The 22,902-nt window shown below is 36.3% G+C and overlaps 1 protein-coding gene across 2 annotated transcripts in view; it reads right to left on the minus strand.

The window, feature by feature from the left end:
- PAK1 (p21 (RAC1) activated kinase 1) overlaps nucleotides 1-22,902 on the minus strand; it is a 125,704-nt gene that overhangs the window by 97,698 nt on the left and 5,104 nt on the right. The gene's annotated exons all lie outside the window — the stretch shown is intronic.

Genomic DNA, 22,902 nt, shown 5'->3' on the forward strand with positions numbered 1-22,902 from the left:
GATTAAGTCAGAGTATCTATAAGGCAACTCACACAACACTAAGGCACTCAATAAATGTTAGTTCCCTCTTTTATTGATCACCTGGTGTAAGCCAGGTACTTCCAACCTTGGAAGGGCTAATTGTTTTTGAAGAAGTGTTTAGGGAGGAGCACAGTAGAAACAAGTATAACAAATGTTTTGACAGCCATTAGAACCAAGTACCACATAAACACTGAAAAGAGGATATTAATTCTGTCTGGAACAGGAGGCGAGTGTCAGGGAAGGTATCAGTGACAGACATGTTTGAACTGGACCTTGAAGGTTGTTGAGCAGAAATACAGAAAGCAAAGGAAAACATCTTAAAGAAAACTATGGGAAACAAGTTAGGGAGACATCAAAGAGATGTATGGCATAAAAAGAGTAGAGTATAGCCCCGGTAAAAAATAAATAAAAAATAAATAAAAGAGATACATGGCTGATTTAAGCAACAGTGAGAAAACTTAAAAAGAGTAGAATTGAATGGAGTACACAGGGCTAGAAGATAAGCATAAAGAAGAGCCTACCCATAGGAATATTTATGAAGAAAAAAGTAATGAGGCAAAGAAAGGCAAGTAATCATCTGAGAAACTACTGAAGAAAATATTTACTAGAGAAGAACAGAAATAAAATCACCATTGTAATTATCAAGAATTGTAATATTCAGGAGAACCTGAATTTATTTTGTATGACCCAAGGGTCAGACTTGGGAAGGTGGATAGAAATTAAAGAATGACCCAAAAATGACCCAGGGATATTAATCACACAGAGTGGGGTGTTTAGAATGTAAAAGAAAATATCCCATCTTTAAGTGGTGAGATCAGCCCAGAGAGCCCAAGGAAGAGACTCTTATCTACTGGATAAGGAACCGAGGCTTTCTCTTCCTCTTTGGGGACAGAACTTGACTTGATGGGCTTTTAGTGCAACCAGGTTTGAGGAAGGTGCCTCTGCCACTTCCTGAGGCCTTACACAATTCAATTCAACCTCAAAAGGGAACACTAGCCCACAGAGAAACCACCTAAAAAAAGAAAACTAAACTAAAGCAGACAATGGACTTTAAAGGAAACTATGCAGTGGGCAAAAAGAGGGGGAATGGGGCTGCAGAACAACAGAGGCATCAATTATCTCTTACTGCATTAACAGAGGAAGGAAGCAATGGAACGGCTGCAAGACCATCATCTAAATGTCTGATTTGTCGGTAACCACAGAGGTCATTCAGTCCAATATCTCACTGTACAGAGAAACTTAAGCTCAGAGAAGAAGATAGGCCAGGTAGAGCTAGGCCTAAAAACATAACACTATAGGCAGGCTCTTTTACTTGTATTATCTCAATTTTCGTCAAGATAAGACAGTGAAGGAGGTGGTATTTTCCCAATGAAACACTAAGTTCTGTAAAGCATTATAATGTTTGTGTTAACTATTGTTATGGATTTCTGGAGTGAATAATGCTTTCCATTTTGATCCCACAAGTTATAAAAAATTCACCTTGAGAACAATCCCAAAATTTGTATGAAACCACAAAAGACCCTGAATATCTAAAACAATCTTAAGAAAGAACAACAAAGCTGAAGGCACCACACTCCTTGATTTCAAACTATATTATGAAGCTACAGCAAGCAAAACAGTATGGTACTGGCATAAAAACTGACACAAAGATCAATGGAACAGAATAGAGAGAAGAGCCTAGAAAAAACCCACACATGTATGGTAAATTAGTTTATAACAAAGGAGCCAAGAATATACAATAGGGAAAGGACAGTCTCCTCAATAAATGGTGCTGGGAAACTGAACAGCCACATGCAAAAGAATGATACTAGACTATCGTACACCATAAACAACAATTAACTCAAAATGGATTAAATACTTGAATGTAAGACCTAAAACCATAAAACCTCTAGAAGAAAACATAGGTGGAAAGTACTGTAACATCAATCTTGGCAATGATTTTTTGGATCTGACTCCGAAAACAAAGACAACAAAAGCAAAAATAAACAAGTGGGACTGAATCAAACTAAAAAGCTTCTTCACATCAACGAAGTGAAAAGGCAACCTACTGAATGGGAGAAAATATTTGCAAAACATATACCTTGATAAGGGGTTGATATCCAAAATATATAAAGAACTCATATAACATGATAGTTAAAACAAGAAAAAAAACACAATCCAATTAAAAAATGAGCAGGGTATCTGAATAGACTTTTTTTTTCAAAAAAAAAAAACATATATATAGCTAACAGGTACATGAAGAGATGTTCGACATCACTAATCATCAGAGAAATACAAATTAAAATCACAATGAGGTATTACCTCACACTTGTCTGAATGGCTAAAATCAAAAATACAAGAAATAAGTGTTGTGAGGATGAACACTTTGTGCATCATCGGTAGGAACATAAATTGGTGTAGCCACTGTGGGAAACGATAGGAAGGTTCCTCAAAATATTAAAAATAGAACTACCACCATATGATCCAGCAATTCCACTTCTGGGTATTTATACAAAGAAAATGAAAACACTAATTTGAAAAGATACATGCAGGCCCATGTTCTCTGAAACATTATTTACAATAGCTAAGATCTGGAAACAACCTTAGCAACCTAAGTGTCCACCAATTAATGAATGGATAAAAAAAATGTGGTGTCTATGTGTGATATAGGTATACATATTTCATATATACATATTTTAGATATATTATGTACATAATGAAATGCTATTTGGCCATAAAAAAGAATGAAATTTTGCCATTTACAACAATATGGATGGACCTTGAGGGCATTATGTTAAGTGAAATAAGTCAGACAGCGAAAGACAAATATCATATGATCTCACTTATATATGGAATCTAAAAAAGAGGGGGAATCAAATATATGGTAGCTGAAGGAAACTGGACTTTGGGTGGTAAATACACAATAGAATATACAGATATCAAATTATAATGTACACCTGAAAATTATTTAATTGTATTAACCAATGTTACCCCAATAAACTTAATTTTTAAAAAGTTAAAACAAGCTCATAGATAAAGAGAACAGATTGGTGGTTACCAGAGGGAGGCGGTAAGTCATGGGTAAAATGGGTTAAGGGAGTCAAAGGGTGCAAACTTTCAGTTAAGAAATAAATAAGTCATGTAACATACATCATGGTGACTATAGTTACTAATAATAGCATATTTAAAAGTTGCTAAGAGAGTAGATCTTAAAAGTCCTCATCCCACAAAAAAATTGTTAACTATATATGGAGACGGATGTTAACTAGACTTATTGTGATGATCATTTCACAATATATACGAATATATCATTATGTTGTATAACTGAAACTAATTTGTCAATTATACCTCGATTTTTAAAAAATAAAAAAATAAAAAATTCACCTTGAAGACTGCGGTTCTCCTGGGCAAATATCATAGGATAGTAAACAGTTTTTCAGTACCTCATCTCAATTGCCTTCCCTCTGAGTCTTTGACTTTCCAATGTATTAACTATTCTGTAAAACTTATTCTATTTCAGTTCCTGTGCTGAGATTATGAAACAAATCTGAATCAGACAAGACCCTGGCTTTCAAGGAACTCACATTCTGATAAGGTTAACAAACATGGCAATCGGTGATTATTTTTGAGTCATAAAGACCTGGATTCAAATCTTGAATCTACCCTTTACTAGCTAAGGCAACTCATCTAAATTCTGTATTCCTTATCTGTGCAATTGAGAGCAATATCATCAGCCTAACTCATAGAGTTACTTGTTAGCATTTGGTGAAATAATGTATTTAAAGTATCCATAAAAATGTCTGATCCACAGTATATATGCCTAGTACGTATTTACGGAATTAATGGCGTTATGAGAGTATTCTTTTTGGCAGGGGGAGGAGGAAAGAACCTATCCAGCATTATGCTTTCCGTGGAACCTCTGAGGAAATGTTGTTTGCCTGATTTCATGTTCTCCAGCTATCATGCATTAGAACCACAAACCGCATCCCAGGATTAAAAACCAGGAAGAGGAACCTGGCAGGTCCCACACAATGACTAGGGATGAAGGAAATAGCTGTCTGGCCTGACGAAGGTTGCAAAGGGAAGTTGGCAGTAGAGAAAAGTTTAAAAAATCCAAGACCTGAAATACTGCAAATCCTTAAGTTAAAAACTAAAAAAGCCTGATTAAATACAAATATCTCTACAAAATGGAGCTTGGATGAAAGATTAGGGGCCACCGGGGATTTATGGACCCCTATGGGCCACAGTAGCTCTCCACTTCAGATAGTCATTCTTCCAGTAAATATATATTGCCTATCTACTGTGGGTAAGTATTTGGAGCAATGGAGGACATGCTCCCAAGACTTCGAGGCACTTAGAGTACCAGAGACTGAGAACATAATAAAAAAAATGTTTCACCACTAAGGTCCTGACAGGGAATGGTGACAAAAAGTAGCACCACTTTTCCCACTTCTATTCTCCCTCTCAAGTTTCCCAGCCACCAAGCTTCCTCCACCTCTTCTTCAATCATTTCACCACATTCAATGCCTCCCATCTCTAGAGGTCCCTCCCTGGGCAAAAGAGCCTGTCCATGGACCACTATAGTTTAGAATGAAAAACTGACTAACAGTAAAGCCCATACCTTACCCCACCTGTAGCCTCCAAATCAAAGTCTACAGAATAGTTTTAAAGCCACAGAATGTTCTGCTATGTCTATTTTTAGGCTTTTGGGGAATGGTTCTGAGAAGACAGAACTAAGTCTTCTGAGAAGATATCAAACACTTATTAAATACCTATTATGTGCCAGGCACTATTTTAAGTGCTTTACAAATACTAATGTCCTCAAAACAACTCTGCAAGGAAGCTATTATTGTCCCAATTTAACAAAGGAAAACTGTTTAAATTAGGTGACTTGCCCAAAATTAGTTAATAGGTGATGGAACCAAAAGCAAATTGGCCATGTTCACTTTAAAGTCTTCCTTTTTTCCACTGCAGGTAACTTTTTTCCACTAGAATAAAATGCATCTCACATTTTATTCTAATAATGTATCAGCATTAACTCATTTTACAAATGAGGAAACTGATGCTTAAGGAAGTGATATTACTTTCTCACGAACAAGTCAGTAAGTGGTAGAGCCACAGTTTATACTCAAATCTTTTGACTTCAGATCTGTGCTCTCTCCACTAACCCCCCATTTCCTCTTACACTGTGCTTTGCAGAGGGGTGTAGTGGAAATATACTTGACAGGGAGTGAGAAGTGCTGAGAGGTAGTCCTGACTGTCACTAACTTATTGTACAATTCTGAAGGTCTTTTTTTTTTCTCTTGGCCTCAGTTTTCTCATTCAAAAAGTAAGGATGTTGGATTAGCTAATCCTAAGGCATCCCTTCAGTGGGCAATCTAGGTTTTAATTAGTACCAACGAGTCCATAAGAAGCAGTTTATCTGGTTTCCTTACCTCCCAACAGTAACCCTCTAAAAGAAAAAAAGAAAGAAAAAAATTAACTGCTATTTATAGTATAGATAAGGTAAGAAGCGCTCAGCACCACAGAGTAAAAATTACCCATCCAGTTTCATTCCTTCCTTTCTCAATCACCCTAGATGTAAACACAGAAAAGGCCACAAGCCATCTAATAACATAATGTTGGCATATCCAGTAACCGGCATGTCTAAATAACATTCCCAGTATGTCTAGGAGTGAAGAGTATGTTTATGGTGGGGCCCTTCTTTCCATTTCAATTCACTAAGTAGTCGCTCTTCCTAGGCTGAGATACCAGCCAACCAGGTCTATGACTTTAAACCCATCAGGTGTAAACAATTTACGAGTGACTTTTGACTAATTAATATTATAGAACAAAAAATGAAATTTAACCCCAGATGTAAGTTCTTCATACCAAGAAATAGGAAGAGGGCAAGAAGCAGGATACAAAACTTTGGACAAATTACTTGCCTGTCTTAGTTTCTTTTTTTACTTCCCCCCTCTCCCCCCTCCCCTCCGCCCACCCCAATGAATTAGGAAAATCAAACGGAAGGATTTTTAGGAGCTCATCCTGCAAAGATACTTATAAAAATTTACAAGGAGGCCTCTATGATTCCATTAGCCTTTCATTTATGTGCAACACCCACTTTAGCTTAACCATGTTTACAGTAAATTATCACTTGTTAATGATTGTACTTCAGAGGTTTTTTGGTTTTTTTTCTTTGAAGGAAAACTTCATGTGAATGTGTAAATGTGAGAAAAGTCTGAACTGCAACAGAAAAAAATTTTTTATGATAACAAAATCCTAATAGATGTCTCCATCTCTCATATTATAGACACACATAATTTCCAAATAACCAGATATCTTTCGAAAATGTTTAAGTCCTTTCAAAGAAAGGACAAATTGTTGCTTTGACACCTGAATTATACATTATCTATAATCATGTACTCCTTTTCAAGGAAAACTGGTATTTGCACACAACTAATGGCCATTATTAGAAACAAAACTCTTACTGTTATGTCTTATTCAATAAGTGGTATATTTTTAAATCAGCCTTAGAAATTCTTGAATAGCTATCCAGGTATCTTAGTTTATATATAAAGTAAGGGAGAGAGTCTAAACCAATCCTGTACACCTTTCTCATTCTAAATTAAAAGCAATTTTTAAATATTTTATATTTAGAAAATGTGAAATGTGTTAAAAACAAAAATTAGGAGAAAGAGGTCATAGTGTTACAAAATAAAATGACCTCACAGAAGAAAATAAAAAGGAATGAGTTACACTGAAATACAAAACATAAAATATGTATGGTCACATCACCCTGAATACACATGAGTTATAAGAGCAAAAAGAAACCTCTGTATCCCTGTGACAGATAAAGTAAATAATTCATGTAATGCCCCAGGATGAGACTGCAGAGGCAGAAACCATCACTCATGCAGTTTAACCAGAGGTGATCTGAATTTGGTCAAAGACCAGGGACCTGAAACAGTAACTGAGAAAAAGGGAATTGTCTTCAGAGGAAAGACAGTCCTAGGGACCACATTTAGACTTGTCCTCAGAATAAAGTTCATACTACTTTAGCTAAGCATCATCATTTTCAGTAAATATTTACTTATTAATATGCTAAATGATGAGCTAGGCACTTCCACATATGTATGCTCATTTAATTCTCCTAACACAGCAGTAGTTATATTCTATTTTACAGAAAAGGCGTTTAAAGCTCAAAGAGGTAAAGAAACTCTAAGTTCAATATACGTCCTACCTCATCCCTATTATAATCTACTTCATTGTATAGGTCCCTCACATATACATTATCCAGTTTTATATCTCACCTTGTGAGACAGACATTCAAGATTCCTTATGAATGGACTCCTGCCCACCTTTATAGTTTTGAAATGGATGCTGTTGGTTGCCTACCCATTTTGGGAGATGGAGTCAGTGTCTGTCTGCCTCTCTCCTTGTCTCCCTCCCCCTGCCCACTCTCTCTCCCACCCACCCTCACCCCTCCTACATATATATTCAATTGATTAACAAAGAAACATCTCCTTAACTATTCCTATTAGCTAATTTACCACCATGATGGAAGCCAGCTCAGGGATAAAAGTAACAAAAGCTTATATAAATGTTAATATGATTTAAGCCAAATTTAGCCAGAATTTCTGCTTAACAGAATTCCAAATTTTATAGAATTTGGTACTAGAAAAGAGTACAAGCCACCCAAATACTCTCTATGGCAGAATCTGTAACTTGATTTGCTCAACACCTATTCCAATCCCCTTCTAGCTTTGGGTACTACAGATGTTGGACAGCAAAAAAAAAAAAAACTGTATTTCCCAAACTCCCTTCTAAATGTGATTTAGGTTCTATTAATCAGATGCTCTCTCACACTAAATACTGATTTGAAACTAAATTAGGGAGAGACTGGGCACAAGACATCCCTTCTGCTGGATCAACTGCAGCAGAGGCAGCATAGATCTAGATCTAGCAGTTGTACCAACAGCTTCCTGATTCTGCAGCTTCTAGATTATAGCAAAGACAATAGCATCCTTGAGAGCTCAGTTCTTTAGTGCAGTTTGGGGAGTCAGTTCCAGGAAGCTTAGCCAGGCTCCGTTTTTTCTACTCTTGACTCAAAGACTCTAATCTCTCTGGTATCCTTTAATAAACCTTTTTTCCTTGAACTTACTAGAGTAGATTCTGTTGCATACCTCTATTAATAAGAATCCTAACTAATGAATTACCTTACTAAAGATAACATAATATTAATAAGAACCCTATTAATAAGACCCCTATTAATAAGAATCCTAACTAATGAATTACCTTACTGAAGATAACATAATATTCACTAACATATTCCCATATTACCTGGCCTTTTCCTTCCTTGTCTGCATCAACTCTTTCCTCAATGTGAAATGTCCTCCCTCAAAATCATCCCATTTGCAAGTTACTTACTTCCTCCATGAAGAGATTTACATAAAAAGGAGTTAATCACAGAGGAAAGGAAGAAAATCAACTTGACAGCAGAGACTGAGCCCTGGAAAATGAGCAGTATGACATCTGACAGAGAAGGGGCACAGAAGGAGAGGTGTATTTCAAGAGTAAAGAACAACATTCACAAAGGCAGTAAGGTGCCTCTTGCCACCAAGGACTGACCCTACAAATTGACAACTTCTTAGAGTTAGGAATGATGCCACAGTATATAATGGTTTTTGCTCAATAAATTAATGTTAAATACAAGTGATTTACAGTCAGTCATCAGTAATTACTAAGCACTGATAATTGTGCACAAAAAAAGACCATACTAAGAGCTATAGAGACGTTCCCATTGCAGAGATTACAGTCCCCCTCTCTTGATGATCTACAATAGAGGAAACAAACACATCTGAAAAGATCAAGAACATAACACAAATCCTATGAAGTACAAATTTACATAAACTGTTAAAAAAAAAAAAGATCCAAGCCATTGGAGTATCTAAAAGTAAGTGTTATTCAGAGAAAATTTCCCTAAAAGAATTCATTAATTCACCAAATACTTACTAAACACCTGCTACGCACTAAAAAGTACTCTAGCTGCTGAGGATACAGGGAAGCAAGCAAGCAGACAAAGTCCTTGCTTTCACAGGGCTAGATCTAACTGAAGAATTAGGAACAAAAGTTCAAGGACAGGGCTGTAAATTAATGCAGTGGTGTCATTAGGCTCATTTTAGCTTCCCTACCCTATTATAATAATAATAATAATGCTAGCCAAATTTTATTGAGCACTTGTTATGTGCCCAAACCTGCTAACTGCTTTGCAATTATCACCCCTCATTAATCCTAGTAACAAACCTATAAAGCAAGTACTATTATTAGCACCATTTTAAGGATAAGGAAACTGAAACTACAGAAGTAACTCCCCCCAGATCACACAGTCAGGAAGTGGCAGAGCCACAGGATTCAAAGTTAGGTCGGTGGCTGAGGTTTTAACTGCTATGCAGTACTGAGAGAGGATAAAGTTATATTTCCATGAGATAGAGCTTTGTTAAAATGAGGTCATGGAATTATTAATTTGAAATGAGCTTTATCACCTCTGAGGGTTTTTTTTTCCTCATCCCATAAAATGAGGGGTTAGCTTCCCTAAGCTATGGTCACTTTCAGCTTCTGTTTCCATGGTTTCAAAAACAACGTGAAAAGGTGTATTCAGGTGCCTAGTCCAATTGTTGTTAGTGAAAAGGTACTTTGAAGGCTGACACTACACAGTTCTTATTCACCAGCTGGGACCACGTGATTCCATGCCTTCATTATGAGGCACATTAGCATTATATTAATTGCTATAAACAGCTGTAGCACAAACCTCCTGCAGATAGGCAGCTGGAGGCACAGAGAACAAAGGGAGAGCCAGGAAAGCAATGATTGGCTGACCTGGATTCGTTTAGGTCAAGGCTTGGCTTTTGGTCTCTCTGCATTTCTAAGTTCTCATGAATGTGGATGCCCAGGCAGCAGCCCAAAACATTCCTCATTTCCATCTCAATCTCCAGGAAGAATTACAATGAGAACAAGAGCTATTGAGGCAGACAACAGACTCTGAATATTAAAGTACACTGTTGGCAAGAACTGGCAAAAGGACGAATAAAAAGTTTTCTTTTTGGACTTAGCAAAGTATTACATCAAACTCTACTCACTCACCTGGCATACAAGCTATGTACTAAAAAATCTCTCAAGGAGTTTTTCCAGATCCCTTCAATTATTATTCACTTCTTCCTATCCCTATGTATTTATATCTCCTATGAACCAGACTGAGCTTACGCACCGCAGGAATATAATGAATAAAGCACAATCCTCAACCTCAAGGAACTAAATCTCATGGGGGTACAAGTACATACAGAGGGATTCTTGGTATCTGAGGATAACCAATACCCAAAAGTACCATTTAAGTTAACTTGCTAGGGACCAAAATTTCCCAGTAAAATATTTTTTAAGTTGATTGGGTCTTTAATTTATCAAAATAAACATCAAACAAATTTTTGTAATTCTTAATTTAACAAAATTTAAGTTATAATTGCCACTAAGGTAATTCTTAAAACAAGAAACATCTGTCACTTCAATTTGGCTTTCAATACACGTTGATAAGATGAATGATTTTGTAAAATATTCAAGAGCTTCACCAGTTTTTCCCCAGGGTCTCTCTTAATCCTTCATTACTCAAATCATTGTCCTCTGTATCTCCCATAATGCCATTATTCACAATAATTTTCCCTTCAATTTTAAACTGGTCTAACGACCTCATCCTCATTTGTCAGTTGTGTCTGTGTGTGTGTTTCAAGCCATTCTCCAATATCATTTTATTTCAAATTCATAAAATTCTTCATGTTTTGCAGAAACTTTAGTTTTCATTTTAGAATCTCTATGCATTATATGTCAGATATTAATTGTCCTCCTATTACAAAGGCACTTACTGACAAAGAGAGTGAAGAGGACAGAGCCCAGTGGTGAGCAGGGAGGGATGTTTAAGCGGGTACTAATTTTATAAGTGATCACTTCCTATAGATAACAAGTGCATTTTTATATATCTAATTATAGCGCAAAGGATGAGGAGAGTACTATAGAAATTCAAAAAAGCCTAATAAATATTTGAGTATATAAGTAAATTATTTTAATCATTCAACAAGTATTTGAGAACCTACTCTATGCCAGACACTGTTTAAGATGCTGAGTACATAGCAAGGAAAGAAACAAAGTACTACCCTGTCTTAGTCCCTCTGGGCTGTCATAACAGAATAGCATGGACTAGATGACTTACAAACAACAGAAATTTATTTCTCACAGTTCTGGAGGCTAGGAAGTTTATGATCAAAGTACCAGAAGATTCAGTGTCTGGGGAGAACCCTCTTCCTGGTTCACAGATGGCTTTTTTCTGGCTGTGTCCTCACATGGCAGAAGGGGCAAGGGAGCGCTCTGGGGTCTCTTTTATAAGGACACTAATCCTATTCAGCAGGGCTCCATCTTCATGACCTAATCACTTCCCAAAGGCTCCACCTCCAAATATCACACAGGGCCATTGGGATTCAACACATGAATTTGGGAGAGACACAGTCTATAGCATACTCTCAAGGGATTTATAATCATGAATGGTAGATGAGAAGTGGAAGCCTACATTGAAGAAATGGCATCCACGCTGAATCCTGAAGAACTTTAATAGAAAAGAGGAAAAAAGAATTCCAGGCTGAAGGCACAGAGTGAGATGACATACGAAAAGGGAATGAAACTAAAACAGTCTTTTTAGAGAGACAGAGTAGGGTCAGGAGAGATGAGGCTGAAGAGGTAGGTGGGGTCAAATTGTAAAGTTCCCTGAATAATGAATTAATTTACATATTATCGTATAAGCAATGTGGACACACTGATCACTTTTAGGCAAAACCATGACAGAATCAGAAAAATTACTCCTGGCAGAATAATGAATGAATAAGAGGGCAGGGCACTAGTGAAGCATAATTAAAAGCTTAGAAAAAAAGATGATTATGATCTAAACGAGAGCAGAAAGAATAGAAAAATAAAAACAAATTTGAAAAAAACTTCAGAGAGAAAACTGACCAGGCTTGGTAATCCATTGGACAGCGTGAGCTCACTCATTCAGCAAATATTTATAACAGTCACTGCTCCAGGCACTGTACTAGGGTGATGCGATACAATGGTGAACAAAAGAAATATGATCTTAGACTCGATGGAGCTGAAAGTCTAGATATATAACAAACAGTGAGATAAGTATAGAATTACAAATCATTACAATTGCCATTACAGAAAACAACAATGTACTGTAAGAGGATAACAGAGAAATCCTGGCTCATAGTAGATACTAAAAGAAGTACAAGAGGGAGAGAAGAAGCCAGACTCGTGAAGAAGCCAGAATTGGGGAGGAGCATACCAAGGAAAAAAAACAGGCACTGAGGCAAGAAAGGCTTTCTCAAACTTTGTCGAACAGGAAAAAAATGCCAATCACTGAGGTGGAGAGTAGCACAAGATGAAGTTAAGAGAAACAAAAACAAGGGCCAGGTCATTCAGAACCTTATAAATCATGTTTAAGAGTTCATATTTTCTCCTAAATCAAACAAAAAGCCTTTACAAGTCTTGAGCAAAGATGTTAGTTAAAAGATTATTGTAGGTAAAAAAAAAAAAAAATGGCATAGATGATAGAGGCTTTGTTCATGCCTCTTGCAACCAAATCAAAATTGTGACAGAAAACAGCAAGAAAAGTCGCCGGGGATCTAGATGAACAAGCCCTACAACTACGGAGAGAAATAAGAAATCACCCTGAGATGAGAGAGGAGGTAGGACCAAGCAAGGACACAAGGCTGCCAGGCCCCAAGCGGCTGAGTGGGACGGAGCAGCAGCAGCAGCCACAGATGTCTCTTAAAGAGGCTGTGTCCGCAAACAGACTTTCTCGGTGACAGACGTGCTTACTCTGAGCACCAGCACCGGGTCAGCTGCACAGGGGGCACCAGGGACTTACGGGGGGACACTGAGTTGTTGAAGTGAGAGCCAGAGGCTAGGGTCTCTCGTATGTTGAGCCCTCCCTACTCCCAGTGTGCTGACGTAGGGCCAGCATAACTGAGATGTCATCAAACTAGATAATAGAGGTCGCTCCGCCCAGAGGATTCCCTGAAACTCTGCCTCACCCAACTCACCGCCCCACCCAAGCCACATCCTTGGGAAGTCAGGTGCTCCTTGTTGAACAGAACCAAGACTCACACTGGCAGCAGCTGGCCTCCGTTTCTGTTGTGGTTTCTCAAGGCACCTGTAAGCACAGCATGGTGGACTGCTTGCTGAATCTTAACAGGTGGCCCCCGGAGGGGCACAGGCTGGGGCTAAACTGGCCTGCAGCTGAACCCCTCTCAGGACTGTGCCTCTGGACACCTACTACACAAGGCTACACTAATAAGACCCAGAGACTTAGGAGCTTTGCTTAGTACATAGAAACAGACACAAAAAGGCAGCCAAAATGGGAAGACAAAGAAGCAGAAACCATATAAGAAAAGAGAACAGAGATCCAGATATAATGAAGTCAAGCAATCTAACAAATACAGAATTCAAAACACTGGTTATAGAGATGCTCAATGAACTTAGGGGAAGTATAAATGAATTCAGTGAGAATTTGAACAAAGAGATAAAAAACATAAAAATGGAAATGGAAATTATAAAATGGAACCAGTCAGAAATGAAGAACACATTATCTGAAATGAAGAGTATGTTAGATGAAATAAACAGAATGGATAAAGAGGATTGAACCACTGATATAGAGGGTGAGGAAGCCAAGGACACTCAATCAAAATGGCAAGAAAAAAGAAGCCAAGACTATAATAATAATTTAAGGAGCCTATGGGACACTATTAAAGGTAAAAATATCTGTCTCATCGGCACACCGGAAGGAAAACAAGATGTTGAAGAGCTATTTGAAGAAATAATGATGGAAAACTACCCTCACCTAGTGAAGGAAATAGACATACAACCCCAGGAAGCTCAGAGAGTCCCAAGAAAGAGGAACCCAAAGAGGCCCACATCAAGACACATCATAATTAAAATGCCAAAAGTTAAATAAAAAGAGGGAATCTTAAAAACAGCAAAAGCAGTTAGTTACCTACAATGGAGCACCCATAAGACTGGCAGCTGATTTCTCAAAAGAAACCACGCAGGACAGAAGGGCTTGGCACAAAACATTTGACAGTATGAAGACCCAGGATCTACAACCAAGATTATTTTATCCAGCAAAACTATCATTTAGAGTTGAAGGACAGATAAAGAGCTTCCCAGACAAAAATAGGCTAAAGGAATTTATCAACACCAAGCCAGCATTACAGGAAATGTTAGAGGGACTTCTTTAAGAAGAAAAAACATGTATCAAAAACAGGAATAAAGAATGCTAATAGCTACATTCCTAACAGAAGTACTTCAAATGCAAAAGAATTAAGTGCTCCAAACCAAAAGGTAGAGTGGCTAAATGGATAAAAAACAAGACCTCTGCATATACTGCCTACAAGAGACTCATTTCAGATTAAAAAACACACACAGACTAAAAGAACGGAGATGGAAAAAGATATCGCCTTGATGGACCTACAGGGTACTGCACCGAATGAAATGAGTCAAATAAAGAAAGACAAATATCACATGATTTCACATACATGTGGAATCTAAAGAACAAAGTAACAACAACAAAAGTGGAAATAAACTCATAGAAACAGAATATTTTGAGGGCTACTAGATGGGAGGAGGGTTTGGGGGACGGCAAAAAAAAGGCAAAGTGATTAAGAGGTACAAATGGATAGTTGCAGAATAGAGATGTAGACATGGAGATGTAGAGTATAGCATGGGAAAAATGGTTAAATATGTAATAAATATATAAGGGGGAAGAGGGATACTAGATTTAGTGGGGTGATCACTTTGCAAGTTATGTGGATCTCTGATCACTAGGCTGTACAACTGAAACTGGTATATTATTATATGCCAACTATAATTGAAAAAAACTCATCGAATTGTACAATGAAAACAAAACAAAAACCTGAATCTGATGAAGCCTCTAGATATTAACTTATAAGTAATATATAGAAACAAGGAACTTGTTAAACTGTAACAGAAAAATGAAAAATCCAGAGTGGAAAAAACTTTGCAGGACAAACAACATGGTTTCTTCAACAAGTAAATTGACAAGGGGAAAAAAAGAGATTGAGAGGAAACTAAACAATTAAGAGAGACACAAAAGATATCAAGCAATCTGTGTAGCCCTGGTGTGGCTTCTGTTTCAAAGTGTTAAAGAAAGTATGACATTTGAACCACACTAACAATTAAGATGCTATTAAGGGATTATTGCGGGGAGTGGGGGTTGTTTGCTTTTTTTAAGTAGATGTGACACCATGGGGGTCATTATGGGCCTTAGCAAAAGCAGTTGTGATGAGGTGATGAGGGTAGAGTGGAGGAGGCTGCCAAGTAAACAGGAGGTAAGGAGCTGGAAGCAGACATCATAAACAGCTATTTAAAAAAGACTGGCTTTGAAGGAGAGCAAAGACATGGTTTAGCTGGAGCCTGACATGGGATCTCAGGAATGCTTTTGATTGGTGGGGAAAACTGTTTTCCTTTAAACAAAACATTTAAATACTGCTTATGATAATTCATTAGAAAGCAATGAAGTGAGTTTTCTAAGATGGGACCATGGGAAGGAATCTAAAAGCATGTGAAGGAGCAGGCCCTTCCTTGAACCACGTCCTTCGTTGTAAAGGAAGAGGCAAAAGCAAAAATGGGTACAAATCCAAGCAGATTCTTAGATTCAGTAGCAGGAAAATGAAGCTTCATTTTATCTGTGATGTATGAGGCAAAGTCTAGCACACAAAAGATGAGAAGGGCAGGGGAGAAAGTGACAGGTGGAGACTGAGGGGAGAACAGAATATAACCCTAAAAAAAAGCAGCTATTTCCAGAGCTGGAAAACACAGGGAGAAAAACAGGTTTGTGCAAATGGGAAATGAATAAACTCTTGTTTCTTTTTAAATACATAAACATACATAGTCACATAGTTATAATCACTGTGGAAGTGGGAAATGAGTCAGTTGAATAAATCAACTCCTCAAGACATCATTAAAAGAAAGGTTGTGGTGAGATTTTCAGTTTGCAAATATTAAATCCTGTCAAGAGCCTGTTAGGTCTTCATACTCCTTGACCTAGTATTTCTACCCATGGGGATTCATTTTAAAGAAATAATTTTTGAAAGGAAAAAGCTAAATGTAATGTTATTAATAAAATTAGTTTAATTTATAATAGGAAAAGAAAAACCTAAACGATTGCGATGATAAGTTTTACATGTCGATTAGGCTAGGCTATAGCATCCAGTTATTGAATTAAATACTAACCTAGGTGCTGCTGTGAAGATATTTTATAGATGTGGTACACGCTACAATCAGTTGATTTTAAATAAAGGAGGTTATTCTTCATAATCTGGGCAGGTGTCATCCAATCAGTTGAAAGGCCTCAAGAGCGTAACTGAGATTTCCCTGAGAAAGAATTCTACTTATGTTTCTCTGGTAGGACAGATACTATGGTTTAGGCAAATAATAAAATACAATCTTAAATTTTATAACAAACACTAAGTAACATGTGAAACATTTATAGGTCTAGAAAAAATGGCAAACAAAAAACTTAGGTCTACACTGTGATTATAACCATGTGAATATATATATATGTTTGTGTGTAATAAAAAAGAAAACAAGAGTACATTCATTAGTGATAGAATCATGGCTGAATTTTAAATATAGTATTACAAAACAGTTTGTGAAATAGAGCTCTGTTATTTTTAGTGGAAGAAAGTAATACTTTAGATGTTAAGCCTTATTAGAATTATGTGGCACTTTAAAAAAAACTCATACTAATCTAGAAGAAAGCTGCTTGTTTTGAAATGTCTTGAACAGTACTAAAAAGAATGGACCCTCTAGAAGATCAATATGCCTACAAGAGCCTCAATCCAATGCCATTTTTCAGTAATATGTAATTCCATAGCTCAAAATGAAGACTGACCCAGAATGGCAAAGTAGCTAGTAACTGGCTTAAGAATATTACATATCCTTAGTTGAAGGGCATAACTTCACCTTCAACTCAGGTCAGAGATATTTACAGTAAGTAGCTAAATACTTAGCACAGTCAGGTCCCTTCTATCTCCGGACATCAGACACTGAAAGGATTCTTCTATGTTTATTAAACTGGAGAAAATCAAACAAATGTTCTTAGTAACGAAGTCATGTGGACCTCAGTTTGAATGCTGGCTCCACTTTCATTCATTCAATCAAAAAATATTTATTAAGTGCCTACTATATGCTAGGAATTGTGAATACAACAGTGAACAAAAAAAAGACATTTTTATTTTAAAGAAAAAGGTAGTATGTTAAAACTCATTCTAAGGTATCATGCCTTAAAGAGAAATGATGCTCTGGAACTTAGGGTCTAGTAGGGCAGACAGACATTAACCAAACAATGCTACAGCATAGTAGATAAGAATATAGTTCTATGTAAACAAATAATGATATGAATGTAAAATGTTTAAAGTGAAGTACTGATATCTGCAATTTATTCTGAAATATGCTTCAAAGTAAAATGGATCAATGAATGAAGGGATGGACATGTAATAAAGCAAATATAGCAAAATATTATAGAATCTGATGAGTATATGGGTGCTCGCTGTACATACTCCCCTTCCCAATATTTTATTATAAAGAACTTTTAAATATACAAAAAAGTTGAAAGAAGTTTACTGTGAAACAATTTCAAGAGGAGTCAGCCTGCAAAGAGTTTGTTTTTCTTTAATGAAAAATTCAATCTTTGACCAACAGTTCTGTTTAGATATTATAGATACCCAGAGGCAATCAATCTCAAAACCACTTGAAAATCTGGATTAATCAATTTGTTCATCAATTTTTATTTGCTTATTTTAGCTGACAATGATAGAGAACATTCTACACTCAAGACACTGCTAAAGTGCTGGTTTACCTCATTCTGGCGCGATGGTCAAGTAGTCACTAATTGTCTATAAAATCAGATTTAAATCAGATTTAATAATAAATTCTCAGTTTCTCAGGATTAACTAGGGTACTGCACAGGAAGGATATCATTTGGAAAGGTTCCTTCCTCCTACTCCAACTTTACCTCATACCATTCGCCTTTTTTGAGCTAAACCAGCACTATCCAATAGAAATATAATGCAAGCCACCAACATGAGCCACATCTGTAACCTTAAATTTTTTAGTAGATAGTTTTTTAAGTTAAGAAAAGCAGGTGAAATTAATTTGAAAATATATTTTAACCCAATTGATATATAATCAATATAAAAAGCTATTTTAAATTTTTTCAGTAGTAAGTCTTCAAACTCTGATGTGTATTTTACACTTACAGCATATCTGCATATGAACTAGCCACATTTCAAATGCTCAACAGCCACACTGGCTAGTAGTTACCACATTGAATAGAATAGCTCTCAACTTTTATCTACTTTCAAGGATTTTATGCATTTAAAATGTTCTCTCTGCCTGACATGCTCTATACACCATTCTTTGCATGATTAATATCTACTTATCTTACATATCTTAGTTGAAAAACATCATCTCCTCAATGAGGCTTTCCCTTTATCACTCCAAAATTCTTTACATTAATCCTTCATGACTTTTGTAGGACTTATCAAAACCTGCAACTATTTATACATTTAATGTTTTTGTCTGTATTCTCCTCTAGAATGTCAGTTTTATAAGAGAAAGGACAAGGACCATTTCTGAATTGTTTATGATTGTACCCTTAGTACTAAGCAGAATGCTTGATATATAGGAAGTAATCAATAAATATTTGTAGACTAATTATGGAATAAATAGAAGCACTATAGAGATGTATTGGTTTTATACACTCGATATGAAAGTGTGTATGTTTCACCCATACTCTATCAACCCACAAATAAGAATATACTCAGCAGCCATTCCCAGCTGGCCTGGGACCTTTACAAAGTTGTCAACTTCAGAAAATTCTATGAAACGACATGATTTTTTTAAAAGAGAACAAGCTGTAAATAAATTTTACATTCTCCAAGGAACCAGAAATGTCTTAAAAGTCAAGAGAAAAATGAAAGAAGTACCACAGGTGAAGACAGCATCCAAATGATCAGGAGTCAGCACCAGATTTGGGGACAGAAGAAACCCTCAGCTATATCATAGACAAGTCACTTCTCTCCATCTATAAAAATGTGATGCCTTAAGGACAGAATTAAATTAAATGAGACTGTATATAAAAGTGTTTGAAAACAATAAACCCTAAATACATATTGTCTTTAGGCTGCTTGGGAAATCTGGACTTTGAAAGTCTATCATTGCTCATCTGGCTTTTTGCTTTAAGTTACTCTGCAGTTTATGTATAGATAACTTCTTGAATTAATCAAACAAAATCTATCCTGATACCAAATAAAAATCTCAGACTCTAGACAGGTCAAATTTCAGATGGAAAATTAATCTTAAATGAAAGAAAATGTTATAAAATATTAATTCTCCAAAAGGTGATAGGGGTCCTGAGATTCCTTCCAAATATTCCAGGTCCCTTTCTACTCATCCCCTAACCTGGAAATTTAAATTTTTCTCCTCTAACCCACTGAAAATTCTTTCCATAGTGACACACTGTTATTGATGGACTATTTCCTAGTGTATTACAAGGAAAGGGTGAGGGCAGAGAGAAGGAAAAAAAATTAGTCATAAAATATTTGAACTGTGAAGTTGGCATCAACTTTAATACATCTATATGACAGCTAAGGAAAACTGAGGCTCAGAGTGGTTAAGAGACTTGCAATGGTCACACAGCAACAATCATAAAAATGTCTTCAAATGCCAGCTTAATCTCTCTGATCCTAAATTTCTTCATCTGTAAAATGAGTATAAACCTGTAACTTTATAAAATCTGTAACATCATTTGAGGAGTAAAATAAAAAATCAAATGTAAATTGCTTGGCACTGTGAAAGTCCTCAGTAAAAGGTCAGTTGTAATGAGGCTGATGATGTTGATTAGTTCCTGATCTCATTTATCCCCAACGTACAGTAAGGTTGGGGAAAGGGGATATCAGGGAGATCCCTTTTCGTATCTTTTCAAAGATACGAAACTCTTTTTAAAAGAGATTAGAAGGAAATAGATGAAATGCTACTACTGATCATCTTTCTATAATAAAACTCTGATGAATTTATTGGGTTAGTTTTTGTGGTTTTTTTACCTTTTATTCTTTTGTATTCTCCAAATTTTCTATGAGAATCATGTATTACTTTCATAATAAAAGAAAAAGAAATGTATTTTAAAAACAAAGAGGTTTGAGTAAAGACACTCAAATTGGAGGAATAACTAACTATTTGGTTATTTAACTCACTGGACTCTGGCTACCAACTCCACAGGGAAAAAAAATCTATTCAGCAATTAAGGAAAATCCTAGAAAAGGTCTACAGAATCTTAGAGCTAAAAGCAACTTTTAGAGGCCACTTAGTCAAAACTCCTAACAGTCAAGTACTTTACAGCTTACAAATTACCATGCACTTATCTACAGAGCTTATCTGATCCTCACAACATTGTAAAGGTACAGGACAGCTATGGTGTAATGGAAGAAGCATGAGCTCAAGAGTCAGAAAGACCTGGCTTCAAATCATATCTGTGCTGTACACCCTCAGGCAATTCAATTAACCTGTTTTCTCATCTATAAAATAGAGATAAAACAATACCTGTCCTAGCTAACCCAGGGAGTTGTTGAAAGAATAAGGTGAGATAATATCAATGAAAGTACTTTGTACAGTATACGAAAGGCCCTTTATTATCTGAGCCTTGCCCTCCTCTCTCTTACCACTCCTCACTTTGCATCTATTCTCTAAGGGTACTAAACTATTCAGGATTCCCCAAACATGCTATCAAGCCTTCTAGCCCTCATACAGCTCTTTCTGGATGGCTTTCCTCTCCCTCACTGTACTTGGTTAACCCCTGCTCATCTCTCAAAACCCAACTTAGGTGTCACTTTCGTTAAGGTAGCTTGCCAGGACACTCCCATGTCAGATAGAGTAGATGAATTTCTTCTGTCTTCACAATGCAATAGCATATGTCTCCATGTGTCATTTTTGTCTCAATATAGTATTATTGTCTATGGACATATCTGTTTCTCAACTATAAACTTAAGGGCAGGAACCAGGTATGATTCATCTGTTTCTTCAGAACCCATGACAATGCCTGATGCTTAATGTGTGTTTAGGAAATGAATTTTAAATGAGTAAACATTAGTTTTCATACAACAGCTCGCATATGACGTTTATGTAAATATTATAAGGCAGTACTTCTCAACCTTGACTGCATATTGGAATCACCTATAAACCTTCAAAAATAGAGATTCCAAGAGGTTCTGATTAAGCAGACTTGAGATAAAGCCCAGGCAATTTTAACATTTTCACACATGGTTCAAATGCATGGCCAAAATTTAAAACCACTGCTATACATAAAATTACAATTCTACCAAACATCTATGTAGTTTAACACCTTACAATTCATTTTAACATATATTATTAATTTAATCAACAACTCTGTGAATTAGGTATTATTTCTCTTTTCCAAATGAAGAAATAAAGTTATTAAATACGTTAAATGTCCAAGCAGGCACTGCCCTTCTTCAAAGTTAGGGCTCTTCCTTCTATGTCTATCTCCTTCCCTAGAAAGTGATAGATTATACCACAGCAATATACAAAGTACTATGGGGACAAGTGTCCAAATGAGGAGACATTAATCAATCCCAGCTGTGTGGGAAGCAGGGCGAGAATAAAGAAAGCCGGGCCTTGAAGATACAGCCAGGTAGATGAGGGTTAAAGCTACACATATGATCACTGTCATTTATCATTCCAAAAAATTCAAAAGGCAGAGTCTATAAACGAGGAAAATGTTCTTGCCAGCCTCAGTTGGTACTTACACAGTCTGAAAGGGAAAGGAAAATTGAAAGTTGAAAAGTAGAAGAAAACCCCATAAACAAGAATGAATTTCCCAATGCTGCATACAAATTACCTCACCCTGAGTCCATGAATAAGAGCCAAGACATAATGGATCTTTTATAACTAAGACCTGGATCAATTTTAGAGAATCAATATCAAACAAAATCATATTAATGATGGATCAATGAGTCTCTGGTTCTTTCTAGTCTTATTACTATACTACACTATTTCTAAAAAGGGAATGTTCTGGAGGGTCCTACCACACAGATGATTTTCCTCCATCTCAAAGCTAGAAGGATGGAAGAGTGGGGGAAATTACTCAGGAGAGAGAAGACTTAAAAAAGAGCGGGAAAATGTATTACATTATGTTAAATTTATCATGGCAAAGGGAAATGAATATTCAGGTAAAATAGGTGACAGAATACTGGATAAAGTCTCATCTCTCAGCTTCAGTAGAGAAATGTTATTTGTAAGTCTGCAATATCATGACCATCTGAGAGTTTTATCAGCAAATTTTTTGTGTGTGGACTTCAGTCAAGATTTTCTTGGGGTGAAGAAGCTAAAGATATTAGGAAGTAATCTAAAGGGCCATTTCTAGTGCCCCACAGTTTAGTTTGATAGAGTGTTTTTGTTTTTGTTTTGAACATGAAGCAGCATTTAATATTTCTTCACTCAATAAACACTTTCGAGGAACATAAACCACTTTTCTGGGCACTGTGGTAGCTCTTATGCAAAGATCCCAGCTCAGATGTGCAGTTTCGGTATTTTTGTTGAGTTTTAGATGTTCAGCTTATTATTGTTTCAAGGGGAGAAATCTGAGGATGTCTCTCACTCTGCCATGTTTCTGACCTAGTTTGATAGAGTTTAAAAAGCAATATGGTATAGTAGTAAAAGTAAAGTACTATACTTTGATTGACAAAATACAGGTTTAAACCAATATTTAGCCATTTGTTAATAATGTACCTT

The sequence above is a fragment of the Pteropus medius genome, unplaced genomic scaffold (assembly GCF_902729225.1).
Source record: "Pteropus medius unplaced genomic scaffold, Ma_sr-lr_union100, whole genome shotgun sequence".
NCBI lineage: Eukaryota > Metazoa > Chordata > Mammalia > Chiroptera > Pteropodidae > Pteropus > Pteropus medius.